We start from the raw sequence: 13713 nt of genomic DNA, 5'->3' as shown, positions 1-13713 counted from the left end.
AGCCTTAGGAATAGACCCTAAGCAAAGGTCAACAAAAAATTGCTCGGGGAATATTACTACCTACAGAGTCACCCTATACAAATGAAAAAATGAAGTTGTTTAGGCTTCTTTTCATCCACTAAGAAATATCTGTTTCATAGGAAGCAAGTTATAAAAGTGCTCATGGCTTTGTTGGACAAAAAGTGTAGTGCATATTGTCACTACTGAAATAAAAACCTGCTTGTGGGAAGTCTGAGAACACACAGCAAAGATGTATGTCAATATCATTCCAAAGTCAGGTCAGATTTTAGACAAACACTTTTTTAATTAAGAAACTAATAACCTGAAACCATGTCCTTTTGAAAGACATCCAACTGAATTAAGAACTGAAAACATAAAGTATGCATTTACAACCTGAAAATACCATCTTTGTCTTAACTAATGTGGAGCAATCAGGCTTAAACGTCTTCAAAATAACATTACATTCAGTATTGTCTGCATTCAAAGACCAATACCAGCTTCTGAGAAGCCAAAGAAGATTAAATGCCAAGAGCAAATGAATAACTTTGTGAGAATAATCTATTTTGTTCTCTTCTGTTATTCACAACGTGCCCATGCAGATTACAGTGTCCATGAATAACTGAAGTAGAAGCATTTGCACTGTTGTAAGAGTAAATTTGGAGGACCAGCAAGCAACCTCCCATCCAAAATGCCCATTCCTTCTGCAATACTTCCATAGCCGAAAACAAACACTGGCCTGAGTTGTCAATCAGAATTTCCAATAGGATTATCTCAGTCTCCCAGAATCTGGCTCTCAGAGGCTGAATTCATTCCTGCTATTGAAGGCAATTTAGTCACACCACAGATGAACTTGCCACAATGCATAGGCTGATGCTGGGAAGTTGGCTGCCCTGGTTTGTTCAATTGCTCTGAAACACAAAGGGAGCCTCACTAGAATTCAATTAACCTTCCTCTTCATCGCAAGGGCGCTGGTGTCAGACCCCATTAGCAGCTGTTGCCCATTGTTCTCAACAAGAACCTCTAAGCATGAAGTTATTAACCCATCAGTGAGCTAAGTGTATGGGCAGTGGCACTTTATTCCCCTTCCACACGTTCCTGTCTCAGATGCTTATTCCAGTACCCTTACTGGTTTCATACTTTTACCTGACTTGCGTATCTGCCCTGGGGAATTTGGGTGAATTACCTGAGCACCTACAAAAGTGTGTTTCGTACAAGGGTGTCTTACTGGAAACACAAGAAATGTCTTTAGTACATGTAGAAAAGGAAAAAGAAACCCCCAAACACTATCCATCAACCTGAAGAGCTGCTGACAATAGCCTTTTCTTCTTTCTGAATTCAGGCATCAACCAAAAGTGGCACAAGCCTCCAGTATCTCAGTGGGAGTTACTTTATTTCAGGAAAACTTTTGCTGAGGTTGGAAACAAACTTATTTATACCAGCAGATATCAGTGTGTCCTAGAGAATTGGGCAGTCAGGTTCTGACTGGGTCTTCCACATGTTGGAAGTCACTCTGGTGGGATTGCTGTTGGTAAGTACATCTCCCCCAAAGGTAGAGAGTTGGCCCTTGAGTTCATTGGTGGAGCAGCTGGATGTTACATGCTCTCTCATGCCCTGTTTTCTGGTTTCCTTTTATGTCTAGCTGTCCAATTTCATGTAGGGTGGACAATGTCTAAGCATAGTCTCCATTTTCAGCATGTCCTCCCAAGAAATGAGGGATTCAACAGTTACGATTTCACTATAATGTATATGATGCCAGTTTATAAGGGTAGTGGAGTATTGCTTTTTTGTCTCAGCACTTATTCTACAGAACTATGTGTTCTACAGATCAAGTAATTTCTCCTCTCAGATCTTCTAAATTCTCACTGCCTGGGGAATCTGTTCACTGCACATTTAAAAACAGAGAGAAATAAAAGTGAAAAATAAAAAAGAAAAAAAAAAGAAAAAGAAAAAAGAGAAAAAGAAAAAAAAAAAAAAAAGACAAAGTTGTTACCTGGGCATTGGGTTTTAATTTTGGGGGGTCTTCCCTTTTTTATTTTAGCGGCTATTTAAAAATAAATAAATCTCTGTTCCTGTGAAAAGTCAAGTTTCTCGGTTGTTCTGACCAATCTAAGAAAACAAAGAAAGTTATACTTTTTTCTTAACGCCTCTGTTTTTCAAATGCACTTGTGTTGAAACTAAGAATTTTCACATTTTGTCTCTACTTTTAATTTTTAAATCTCATCAAAACCTATTTCCTGTATTTGACTAAAAATTACTAATATTTTTGTTATGAAAAACTTCTTTTCCCCATCAATTTTTATCATGCATAAAAATTCACTCATTTTTTTTAAGTCCCCCAGGAAAAGGTTCATCTGGCTGAAAACTGGTCATGACCCAGGAATATAAGCTTCCCTCCCAGAAAGCAAACGTATCCTGGGCTGCACCAAATGCAGTGTGACCAGCAGGTAGAAGGAGGGGATTCTGCCCCTCCACTCTGCTCTGGTGAGAGCCCACCTGGAGTGCTGTGTCCAGCTCTGGGGTACCTGGCATAAACAAGACATGGATCTGTTGGAGCAAATCCAGACGAGGGCCATGAAGATGATCAGAGGGCTGGAGCACCTCTCCTATGAAGACAGCTGAGGCTGTTCAGACTGAAGAAGAGAAGACTCAGGAGAGACGTTATAGCACCTTCCAGTACCTAAAGGAGGATGATAAGTAAGGCAGAGAGAGACATTTTATCAAGGCCTGTAGTGACAAGACAAGGGTTAATGGTCTTAAACAGAAACTGGGTAAATTTAAATTAGATATTAGCAAGAAATTATTCACTTTGAGGTGGTAAGGAACTGGAAAACATTGGCCCAAGAAGTTGTGGATTCCCCATCCCGGAGTGCTCAAGGCCAGGTTGGATCAGGCTTTCAGCAAGTTGGTCTAGTGGAAGGTGTCTGCCTATAACAGGAGGCTTGAATTTGATAATCTTTTAAGACCCTTCCAAGTCAAATCACTTCTCAGTTCCTTCTCAGCTGCCTGCCAAGTCCTCCAGTGTGACCAGACACTTGGTGGTGAGTTTTAAAGTGTTGTAGGCACTGTTGGCCCTGGCCACCCAGCTGTTGGAGACAACCACTTCCTTCTCAATGCTGGTAGATGCAGCTGTGCCTCTGTCCTCCATGACAAAACTCTGCTTTTTCACTGTACCCACAGTGGAGAGGAGTTAAAGCTCTAAAAATTACATCAGTGGCTGAGAAGATGCAGGTCCCCTCAGGCTGCTGTACGAGGGAAGGGTCACCTCTCTCCCCATGGTGCTTGGGCAGCCAAGAGCAGCCAATAGACACTGAAAGGCTTGCCTAAGCTTTCTTACCAAGACTTTCAGATCAGTGATACTAGGTCTATCGTTTATCCACCCCTATACTGCAGACCATCCTGAGGGTGTGATCCAGTAACAGGTTTGGCTGCTGTGATTAAGAAGGTGTCAAATGCAGTTGTTCATAGCTGGCTCCAGCTCTTCCACCAGAAAGTACAATGCTCTGAATTTGACCAGTCTACTCTTCCCCCAGTTGCCTCTTCTGACCTCTGTAAAATGCCCGAGACTGAAAAATCTAGGCATTAAAACCTTCATCTGCTGGTCTACAGATGTATTTCAACTTCATATGTATTCATCAATTCAGGGTGTATCTGTAAGGGATTATCTGCATGAGGAAGTTGCACCAGCTTAAATTTAACCTATTATTGCTAATTGATTTCTCTAAATCACTTTGAATACCTGTGGAAATGCTTATTTCAGTCCAAATATTTTTAATATTGATCTATGTTTAAACCCAAATAACATCTCTTTTATTCTAATGGCAAGAGTGCTCCCACAGGTCTTCACGTCAGCCCTTTTAATACCCACACCTTTAATCATGTGGTGCTAAGTCCTTTGCGTAGAGGAGGCCCTTCCTATGGTCTCTGGCAGCAGCTGAGATGATAAGTAGAAGCTGTCTCAGGAGCAGCTGTCTCCCTGCTGCCTGAGCATCCATGGAACCCAGTGCCAGGGCAGCCCTGGCTCTTCCACGTGACACTCCAACTGATTTGTCACAAGATTGATTTCCTGGGCATTTTGGGGCAATTTACACCAAGAACCACCCATGAGGAGTCATTTCAAATGAGTCTGTATTGGGTATGACTCCCTCCACTTCGTGCAGTCCTTGGAAGGGATGTGAGCACCTCTTTAACCCCCAATATTTCTACAAGCCTTCCTGCCATGGCACAGTGCATGCGGGACTTCCTCAGTTGCACGCTATGGCTGCTGAGGTACATTCCTTACCTTATCCCAGGTGATTGAGCTGAACAAAGCACACATCTATGCACTAACAGTCGACTTGGGCTCAGATTGCTTTCACCAAACCCTTTCTATTTTCGAGTAAATCAGTGCTTTTTATCAGGAGAAGGTTTTTGTACAATCTCTAAGACCTATTTTCTGAACTAATCTAACTACAGCATTTAAATATAGTATCATCCCCAGTCGTAATCAAACATTATATTCCCCTGGAGATGGACAGTCAGAGTTGCCAAAAATGGACCATCTCAACAATTTCTGATAGCTGAGCCTTCTACCAAGGTATCACAGAACTATGACAAATGTAAACACTTTTTTAACGCTAGAGGGCTGGCGTTACTTTACACTGGTCTCTGCACACATTCACACAAGATAAAGTAGCTTGATCCTCATTGTGGTAGTGGTTTAATATTGGTTTAATTATTTTGGTTTGTAGAGTGTTTAGACACTGCAGTGACAAGATAGTTCTACCATCATTATATAACAAGGGACCTTTCATTGACCTTATAGACTTCTAGAAAAGCTGCTTGATTTTGTTTGTGGAAGCATGACTTTTTGAGAAACTAATGACATTTGAATTCCCACTTGTATATGATTTGCACAGAAGTTGTAATAGAAGATTGAGTTAGCAGAGCATTCCATTTTCTGTATCTCCAGTGGCTATGATATTTGCATGTCAGATGGAATGCAGTTGAAATTTGCATATCAATTCTCAGGAAAATTCAGGAGTGAGACTATTTTCAAAATCCAGATACTAAAGCTGAAGAAACAAATAGCTAAGGATGCCAAAAGCCTTATGCCACAAAATAAACACGTTTCACTTCTTGGACACAGAAATTCTGCTCAATAATTTGAACAGTGATGCCTGTTTGTCATGATGCCTGCTTTTTGTTTCTGGATTTTCTCTGCCTGGCTGCAAGTATTCACATATGTTCATTTACAAGCTGTGGTTAGATGAGAAATACCATAGCAGATTATATTTGTTGATGGATAGTTAATCATTTTAAGAAATATTTGAAAGTACAGCTTGCTTTCTGTGCTTTGTCAAGAAAACAGGGAGTACTTGGGGTAATTTTTTCATAACAATTTTTACAGTAAGAGGAAAAGAGGGGAAGAAAAGCACAGAATGGTGCACCATGTCCACTAAAAGCAGCATGAAGTTTCCCTGCACCTGCAGTCAGCCTGTGGTGTCCCTCCTAACAGACAGATGCAATGGACTTTGGACTAATGTGGTTCATTTCCACTTCAGATGCCCTCATATGTGCAGCTCCCAGCTGTGTGCAGTGACTTGTCCAGTTGTGGTTCACCCACATTCAGTTACATGCCCACATCTTCACTTCAAATTACATTCTGAGCTTCCTCCTCAAGGGTTCATCTAACATGAACCTCAAGACTTTCTGCTATATCAAAACATTTCCCGGGAAAACTCTCAACAAGAATTAGTCAGCTTGAACTGTGCATTAATTTCTTTTGAAAACTCCAGTGCATCTGGAAATTGCTGCAAGTGCACTGCAAAGTGGTGCCCAGGAAGCAGCCCATAACCTGTGAGCACAAAAGGCACTGCTACCTTGCAGCGAGGGCAGGTTTGCTCTTATGATTGTCTTTTGCATTTGGCATCACATTTGGCATCACACTGCCTGCATTGCTCAGCTTTTGTGTGCTGGGGAAGCAACGAGAGAGAGAGATTTTTTCTTCCCTGTGTGTAGTGGGATACCTAACAGCAGGAAATGTAAACTGGAGCCCAAATCAGTGTAAAAAACTTCTATTGTTTCTTTCCATTTCCAGCATTTAGTTGGGAAGGAGGAGCTGAGGGACAGCCCATGTGGAGGAATTGCTGGAAATTTCTGTGATCATTCTGTTGGTAAATGCAAACAGGCTGCAGCAAAGTTAGAGTTGTGCAGTGGTGAGAGGATTGAAGCAGCAAAGGCACAGAGGAAAGATGAAGGACAGAAAGGTCATAGAATCATAGAATGGTTTAGGTTGAAAGGAACCTTAAAGATCACCTAGTTCCAATGTCACCAGACATGGGCAGGGACACCTTCCACTAGATGAGGTTGCTCAAAGCCCCATCACACCTGGCCTTTAACACATCCAGAGATGAGTCGTCCACAGTGCGTCTGGGCAACCTATTCCCATGCATCACTTTCCTCAACCCACAAAGAAGAGGATGAGGAGGGTCTGGATGTTTTATTTCCCGAGTGTGTCTACTTGAGAAAGCCCTGCAATGGCTGCAAGTCCTAAAGCTGTGCAATGGACAGAAGCAAAGGTAGAATGTAAGATGTGTAACATAATTTTTCAGGAAATCTTTATAGAACTTTTCTGCAGATTTTAGTTTTCTTTCCATTTTAGAAGTGAGTAGGCAGGGCCTTGCAGGAGCCGGCTGTTCCTTTGTCACTACTAACTGGTAGTTGGCTGGCATGGGGTTGGTCCTTAAGGTGCCAGGGACGTCACAGTGGCGAGGGGTGCAGCTGTGACAGGGGTACCCAACTCAAGGGTCGTTTTGGTAGCCAGTGGGCTTTAGGGGTTATTTGCAAAGGACGTGGGACCATACTGGGACCAGACTCACACAGGGTAGTAAGGGTGAGTTCACACATCCACAGTGCAAGGCTGGGTAATCAGGGACATCCATTGCCTGAGATGTGTCTCCAGTAACTTCTCTTAAAAATCATAGGGAATAGCTCAGGAAGACAGGTCGTGCCACAGTTTATCACAGTGCTGTCCCAAAGCTGAGGTGTGGAAATAAAAGGGAAACATATGTTCTCCAGGCAGGAGAAAAGCAACCTGCAAAGCTGTATTGTCTTTCTGCCGAGTCAGAGCTTTAATTGGCACAAAAATTTTCTTCACTAACACCTGCAAGTGAGTGCATAGTACACTGCAAAATTAATAGTCAGAGGGAGAATTAATTCCTTAGAGCACAAAGGGAAAACATTTCCTTTTATAGATGATGGTGTAATAGGTATCTCAGGCTGCTAGAAAGCCAAAGGCACTACTGTAACCAAGAACCAGAACTGCGATACCCTGCTTTATTTCAGGTATGAACCTCTTCAATAAAAGTGCTCTCTCTCAAACAAAGGAAGCTGGCTGAAGCTGTACAAGCTTGACAGCATAGAGATTAGTCAGGTGAGAAGGAGTGATATACAAGAACTACTGAAAATGAGTCTGGGATATGTTGAGATAGTAGAAAAGATGAGGTTGGTCTCTGTTGAAGCTTTTCTGTTACAGAGCAATGGGTGAAAATTTTGAAAGCAAAAGCAGCAATTCTCCAATATGACAATCTTCTAATTGAAGGTGCTTTCTGCTGTCTCTTATATGTGTCATACATGTTTCCTCCTTTGTTTTCCACAGCGAGGTGAAACAAGAATCATTGACTTACAGAATCATAGAATGGTTTGGTTTGGAAGGAACACGGGCAGGAGCACTTTCATTAGGTCAGGTTGCTCAAAGTCCATCAAAGTACCTTTGAACACTTCCAGGGATGGGGCATCCACAACTGCTCTGGGTAACCTGTTCCAGTGCTACATCACTGAATTCCTTCCAGATTTCTAATCTAAACCTACTCTCTTTCAGTTTAAGGCCATCACCTTCATTCAGTCAAGCCATGTGGCCTTCTCCTTAACACCTTCACAAAGAAGGCTGTTCTGTTCCTGGAAAACTGTATTGGTAAACCACAGGGAAGTGAATACAAGTTTTACCTCTTTTTCCTGAAACTTGCACAGTTACAGCTTACCAATAGTAGAAGTTTCCAGGAAGACTCTTGTAAAGGCTTGTGTTTCATATTTCTTCCTTTATTTCTTTTTTTCTTCAATTTTCATCTCACCCCAAGGAGCAGCATTACGTAGCAGAGCACCTGTGCCCGGGGTGTGTTGGAGGCTGGCCTGGGTCTCGGCACACACAGTTGCCCACTGTCCTGGGAGTGGATGAGTGGCAGCTCCACCTTCTGCAGGAGGGTGCCACACAGGAGGTCTGTCCCAGGGACTGCACCTTGGAGCCCTTTTCAGGAGGCATCTGGACTCTGCCCAGCTCCAGCTGGCGCAGAATTACTCAGGACCTAATTACAGCAACCTGGTGACAGCCCAGTGAGAGGACTTCCTCATTAAACATGATGGTCTGGATGCCACGGCTGGCACAGCAAACTCTTAAATGGTTATTGCTGGGAATGGCGAGTGCATACCAGAGGAAAGATCACTCTATAAATGTGCTATTTCTTACATTCCTTCTCCAAGCATCTGTCATTGCTTTCTGCCAAAGAGAGGATATTGGATCTTTAGACTGGCTCAGTGAAGCCAATTTCCTGGTTTTATGGTTAGGTCTGCAACAGCAACTACAAGAAAAACTTTAAATACTTGAGTGGAAAAAAATCCTTCAAAAGTATTTGTGCCTTTTTTTGGTCTTCTGAAGTAGTAAGCGATACAAGGGAGATGCAACAGTATTGATCAGAACCATCCTACTAGCAGTATTTGCTTTCTATTTCCATGATATTATAGTAATATTTCATAGAACTGTAATTAATATATATTGAAATACCACATAAAGTAGAAGAGAAGATTTTCCTGGTACAGTTTGTTGTACTACTATGGTGAACAATAGTTCTTGTGTTGTATGGCACATTGTGGAAAAGTTTTTCCCTTTTTACTGAGATGAGACAGAATAAAGAATAAGTCTAACCATCAGAAATCTCTGATCTACAAGTAAAACAAAAGGCCTAAAAAGACTGCACAGTTCCCAGGGACATTTGACAGAGTCTACTCAGGGACTGGATGTGTGGCCTCCTGATTTCCGAAATGTGCTTTTTCGTCCCTTTCTTCACCTTTCTTTGCAAGTCTTGTAAGCCAGCTGCCATGAAGCTGGTTGGGTGATTTAGGATACCAATGGCTCATCATTTTCCAAACAGAGGGGCAATAACAAGTTTCTCCTTACATTTGTTTGTGCTGTGAAGGTCTCAAATGTTTCATGTCCACTTGCTAAAATACCTCTGGCCAAGCTACCACCAACACAAATGGGTCCTTCCTTATTTTTCCCAAATACCTTCATACCTGATGTGTCCTGTGGCTTTAGTGTGCTCGCCTGAAGCAGCTTGTCATTGATCGCATCCTCTTAGGCATGATGCCTCCCTGAAGCAGCAAACTGCGTGATCTCAGTGAAAATATGGCTGTGGCTTCTCTGGCAGGAGTAGTAAACCTTTGCTACATTGACCTGTTATTAGCATTTCATTCCTAGTGTCACAAATAATAAAAATTGACCCAAAATTACTCCAGCAGTTTTTAATTGCTACTCTTGTCCTGTGAATCTCTGTTAGTAACAACAGATGAAACAAGGCAGCATAGAAGCAGATTTTAGTTTCTTTTTTATTTTGCTGTTTCCTACTGATGAGGGGCACTGCAGGACATGTAAACATAAATGCAATATGAGCTACCAAACATGAAAGCCCTGGCCACTGTTCTTTTGCTGAGATAAGTGATGAAAGAACCCAGTTAAAACAAACCTTAGAGTAGATTTGCTTTAAAATTACTCTAAGTTTGCAAAGTCAAGCCTTTCAGGCTCCAAATAATAATTATTTTAGCATCTACTTGTTTTCAGAGAAAGCTCTCCTTGCCAAGAATGGTACTTTCTTCTATATATATCTGGGAGACACACAAAAGCAGTGCTTTTTATCTGACAGTTTTTGCTAAGCTCAGGTCTCCTTGATGCTCTACAATGCACAGAAAGAGGAAATCTTTCCCCAAAGGACTTTAAGGTCCAGAATTGTTAAATTCCTGTGGAGAAAAGCCTGGGGCTACACCACTGTGGATGTTGAGAGCCTCGACGCCAGCATTTTTTAAAATGCTGTTGCAGAGGTGTCTAGCCTGTGGGACACAGCTTTCAGGTGTCCAGGCACTGGAGGAAGCACCTGCAAGAGCCACTGGCACAAGGCAGTGCTGCAGATCTCACATGCCATAAACAAGGTCCCCAGTGACACCCATGCCCTGCTCACGTGTGCCAGACTCTAAAGCTTCTTCAGCGACTTCCCAGCAGCCCACAGCCTGGTGCCTCTCCAGGAACTGGGTTCTGTGATACTGCCTGCTTAGGAGAATTTTCCCAAATCCCTGCGCAGAAGTGCTCCTGCCCTGTCAAAATGTTAGGTAATGCTCACAGCCCCGCTACTGCCTTGCTCCTATCTGCTTCAAAGGATACTTTGTGCATACTGTCAACTAAAAATGTGCATACTGTCAACTAAAAATGTATTTTACCAAAATCAGCTTCTTTTGAAGCACTGGTAGATATCTCAGCACTCAACCCTGGGCTGTAGAAAATGCCTATGAAAAACTATGGAAAAGTTTTCACCTTCAGAAGTCAGAAGGTACCTGTGGCTGTGTAGTGGCTGAGGATTGTCCTTTTGCAGTCTGCAGTTTATAGGGGTAAATGTGACACAACTCAGCTGGGTGGTGTTCTCAACTTACCAGACAATGCCACTGCTGAGTGGCAGACTTACCCAGGTGCTTCCTACTCCACAAACCTCTGCCACTAGGGCTCTTCCTCTTTCTATGTCCTCCCATACACAGAAATATCAGGGATCTTTGGCACAGCCCCATGTTCAAAGCTCAGTTTGGACATTGACTCTCTCAACAGCAGCCAAATCCAATGTGGCCTTCTCTTTTAAGCAAAAGACAAAGGGCAGACTCTCATAGAATCATAGAATGGTCTGGATTGGAAGGAGACCCTAGATATCATCTAGTTTCAATTCCATCATCACAGGATCCCATATGGAAGTGTAATATCATTGTGTGAGACCAACATGGGCCCCATCTGACATGAAAAATATGCATAAACAACATGAATCCTCTTGAAAGAAGTTTGTCTTTGATATGTGGCTACCTGAAACATGATAGTTTAATCAGCTTCTGAAGTCCAGAGAAAAACTGCCTTGCATCTATGCATAGGTTCTGTCCTACTACTAGCTAGATTTCCAGCTCAAGCGGTCTATTCCTCAAAGACACAGCCCTGGCACTACATCATCTGCTGAACTAACCTGAAATCTTAGGAGTCCGACTTCAGCAGGAATATTTCCTAATTTTTCCGTATGCTTTTAAATAAAACTACTTATCATCCAGCTGACTTACCCTGCCCAAGCTGAGAAATAACTCACAGACATAAATCTCTTTCCATAGTTCATTCTTTTTGATCTCAGTTCATATACACACACAATTATTTCCATCTACATTTTAAAACCAGAACTTAGATTGTAAAGGTTACTAAGTTCTAGAATCTCCTATCCCAGGGCAGTCTTATAAGGTCCCTTACTACCAACAGCATCTTGTTGCTTGTTTTCATTATGCTGGCATGTAAGTTTATTCAAAGACCCCTGAAGAACTGGAGATTTGTTGCACTCATAAATTTCCCAGGATGTCTGTCAGAGCCATAACATGCTCCTAACTATGTGAAAGTCATCAGTGAACTCTGAGAAGGCAATATTTTAAAACTAAAGCTAACAGTGAATGTTTGCACTTTATATAAATATAGTAAAAATATATAAATACTCAGATTAGTTTCTCGATGTGGTTTGAAAAGGTGATAAAAATTATGGAAACTATTTTCTCCATCTCAGGTAGAGCCAGCTGATTCACTAGCCTTAGGTAAGAAAATGTTTCTTGTTAGGCAAACAGTCAAAACTGGATGCTATATGCAGAAATTGAGGACACTTAAAAACAAGAAATGAATTGACTATGAACAGGGCATGTCTGTAAGGGCACCTCCAGGCTTATGGCAGTTTAGGAGGAGCAATAGCAGTTACAGGATTTCTCTAGGAGTGGCAAAAAGAAATTGTGACTTGATTTCTTACACTAAATTTTGGAGATACCTAGGCAGGGGAATATCCCTAGCCTATGGGCAATAAAACAGAGCACAGCATCAACACTGTTTGTGCCAGGGAAGTCTTTGATTATTTGATTTAGCCATGCATAAAAAATATATGTTTTTCCTCATCTGAGAACCAATGAAGATCCTGAGAAGAGAGAGCTGGTGCCCTGCCTGCATGGGAGTTTTGTTGATCATCTGTAGAATCTTGAAGCTGAAAACTTCTCAAGTGACCCTGGTTGGAAGAAGAGGACACAGCAGTAAGGAGCAGGTCGTGTTCTGAGAGAGAGGCTGCTACTTCCCAATCAGAATATAAATGAGCATAACCAGTTCACAGATACAAAGCCACAAATTACTTCTTCACTTATCACATGAGCTATCAAGAGGCTCCCCTGGGACGCCACATGGACACTGGCAAAGTCTTCCATTCTGAGTTGAGCGCTCTTGCATGCAAACTGAAGCAATAATCTGTTCTTTTGTTTAATAAAATCTATGTTAGTGTAGCTAAGTATCCAGATGAAGATTTAACTTTCTTTGGAAGAGCTTCTCTCTTGCCTTGGAAGTCATCTTGCATCAGGTGTGGGAGATAGATAACGGCCAAGGAAAATTTGGCTTCTACTCTCAAGTGAAGCTAACTGTGTCCCACTGCATGTAAAATCCTGTGTAACAATGCATTTATTGGTTTTCATCCAGAAATATTTCCTACTGTTGCTAGCATTTCCCCCCCAGCTGAGAGTCTGGCTTCCATGCAGCTATCACACCAAGCTGTTCCTCCAGCCTTGATGAATTCCTTGAAAAATGGATTTAGGATGCCCACAAGTCTGCCTGGCTGTTGGAGCTTCCTACCAGGCCTCCAGTGCTGCAGCCTGTGAAATAGCTGTTATTCAGACTAATGAACATTGCTTGTGCAAGCACTGGTGGGTAAAAAGTGGCCATGAATAAATTTAGGATGGAAATTAAACATATATTTCTAAGCCTCAGAAAAAGGATGGTTCTGCAAAAGCCTTTTGTTGTGGCAGCGGTAGCTAAATCCTGAAATACTTCAATTAAAAATAAAAAGTTCAATCAGTTTCTGCTCTCCCTGCAAAACCGGAGACCAAACCAGGAGTTTTTCCCCTGCTGTGTTGCCAAGCCCAAGTTCCAGCACAAGCACATCAGCACCTCTGGATTGCTCAGTGGGGGCTACAAAGCACATGGCAAAATAACACATATGTTAAGCCTTGTTACATGAGGACACAGGTGTGACAATCACATCCTGATGTTTTAAGTAAGGACCCTGGATTAAGTTAAACAGCAGAGATGGCTCTCTGGAAATGCCAGGGCCTGGGGCTGTGCTTCAGCAGGCTGGGGGGAGCAGCAGGGCTGAGAGACCCACACGTTGTACTGCAGGACACCCACTGCCCAGGGGACTGCGAGAAGGCAGGGGACTAAAACATCCTGGGGTTTGTTATAGAAAGATCTTCGGATATTTCTGGGCATTCATTAAGGGTTTTTTTCAACATCTAGTGCTGTGGTTTGCCTGTTGCATTTGTCTTGAATAGATATTTTAGTGGTTTCTTGTTACTTTACATGTCAATAAAAAGTAAATAGGC

The sequence above is a fragment of the Anomalospiza imberbis genome, chromosome 2 (assembly GCF_031753505.1).
Source record: "Anomalospiza imberbis isolate Cuckoo-Finch-1a 21T00152 chromosome 2, ASM3175350v1, whole genome shotgun sequence".
NCBI classification, from domain to species: domain Eukaryota; kingdom Metazoa; phylum Chordata; class Aves; order Passeriformes; family Viduidae; genus Anomalospiza; species Anomalospiza imberbis.
The sequence above is the reverse complement of the archived record's forward strand: the minus strand, read 5'-3'. Positions refer to the sequence as shown.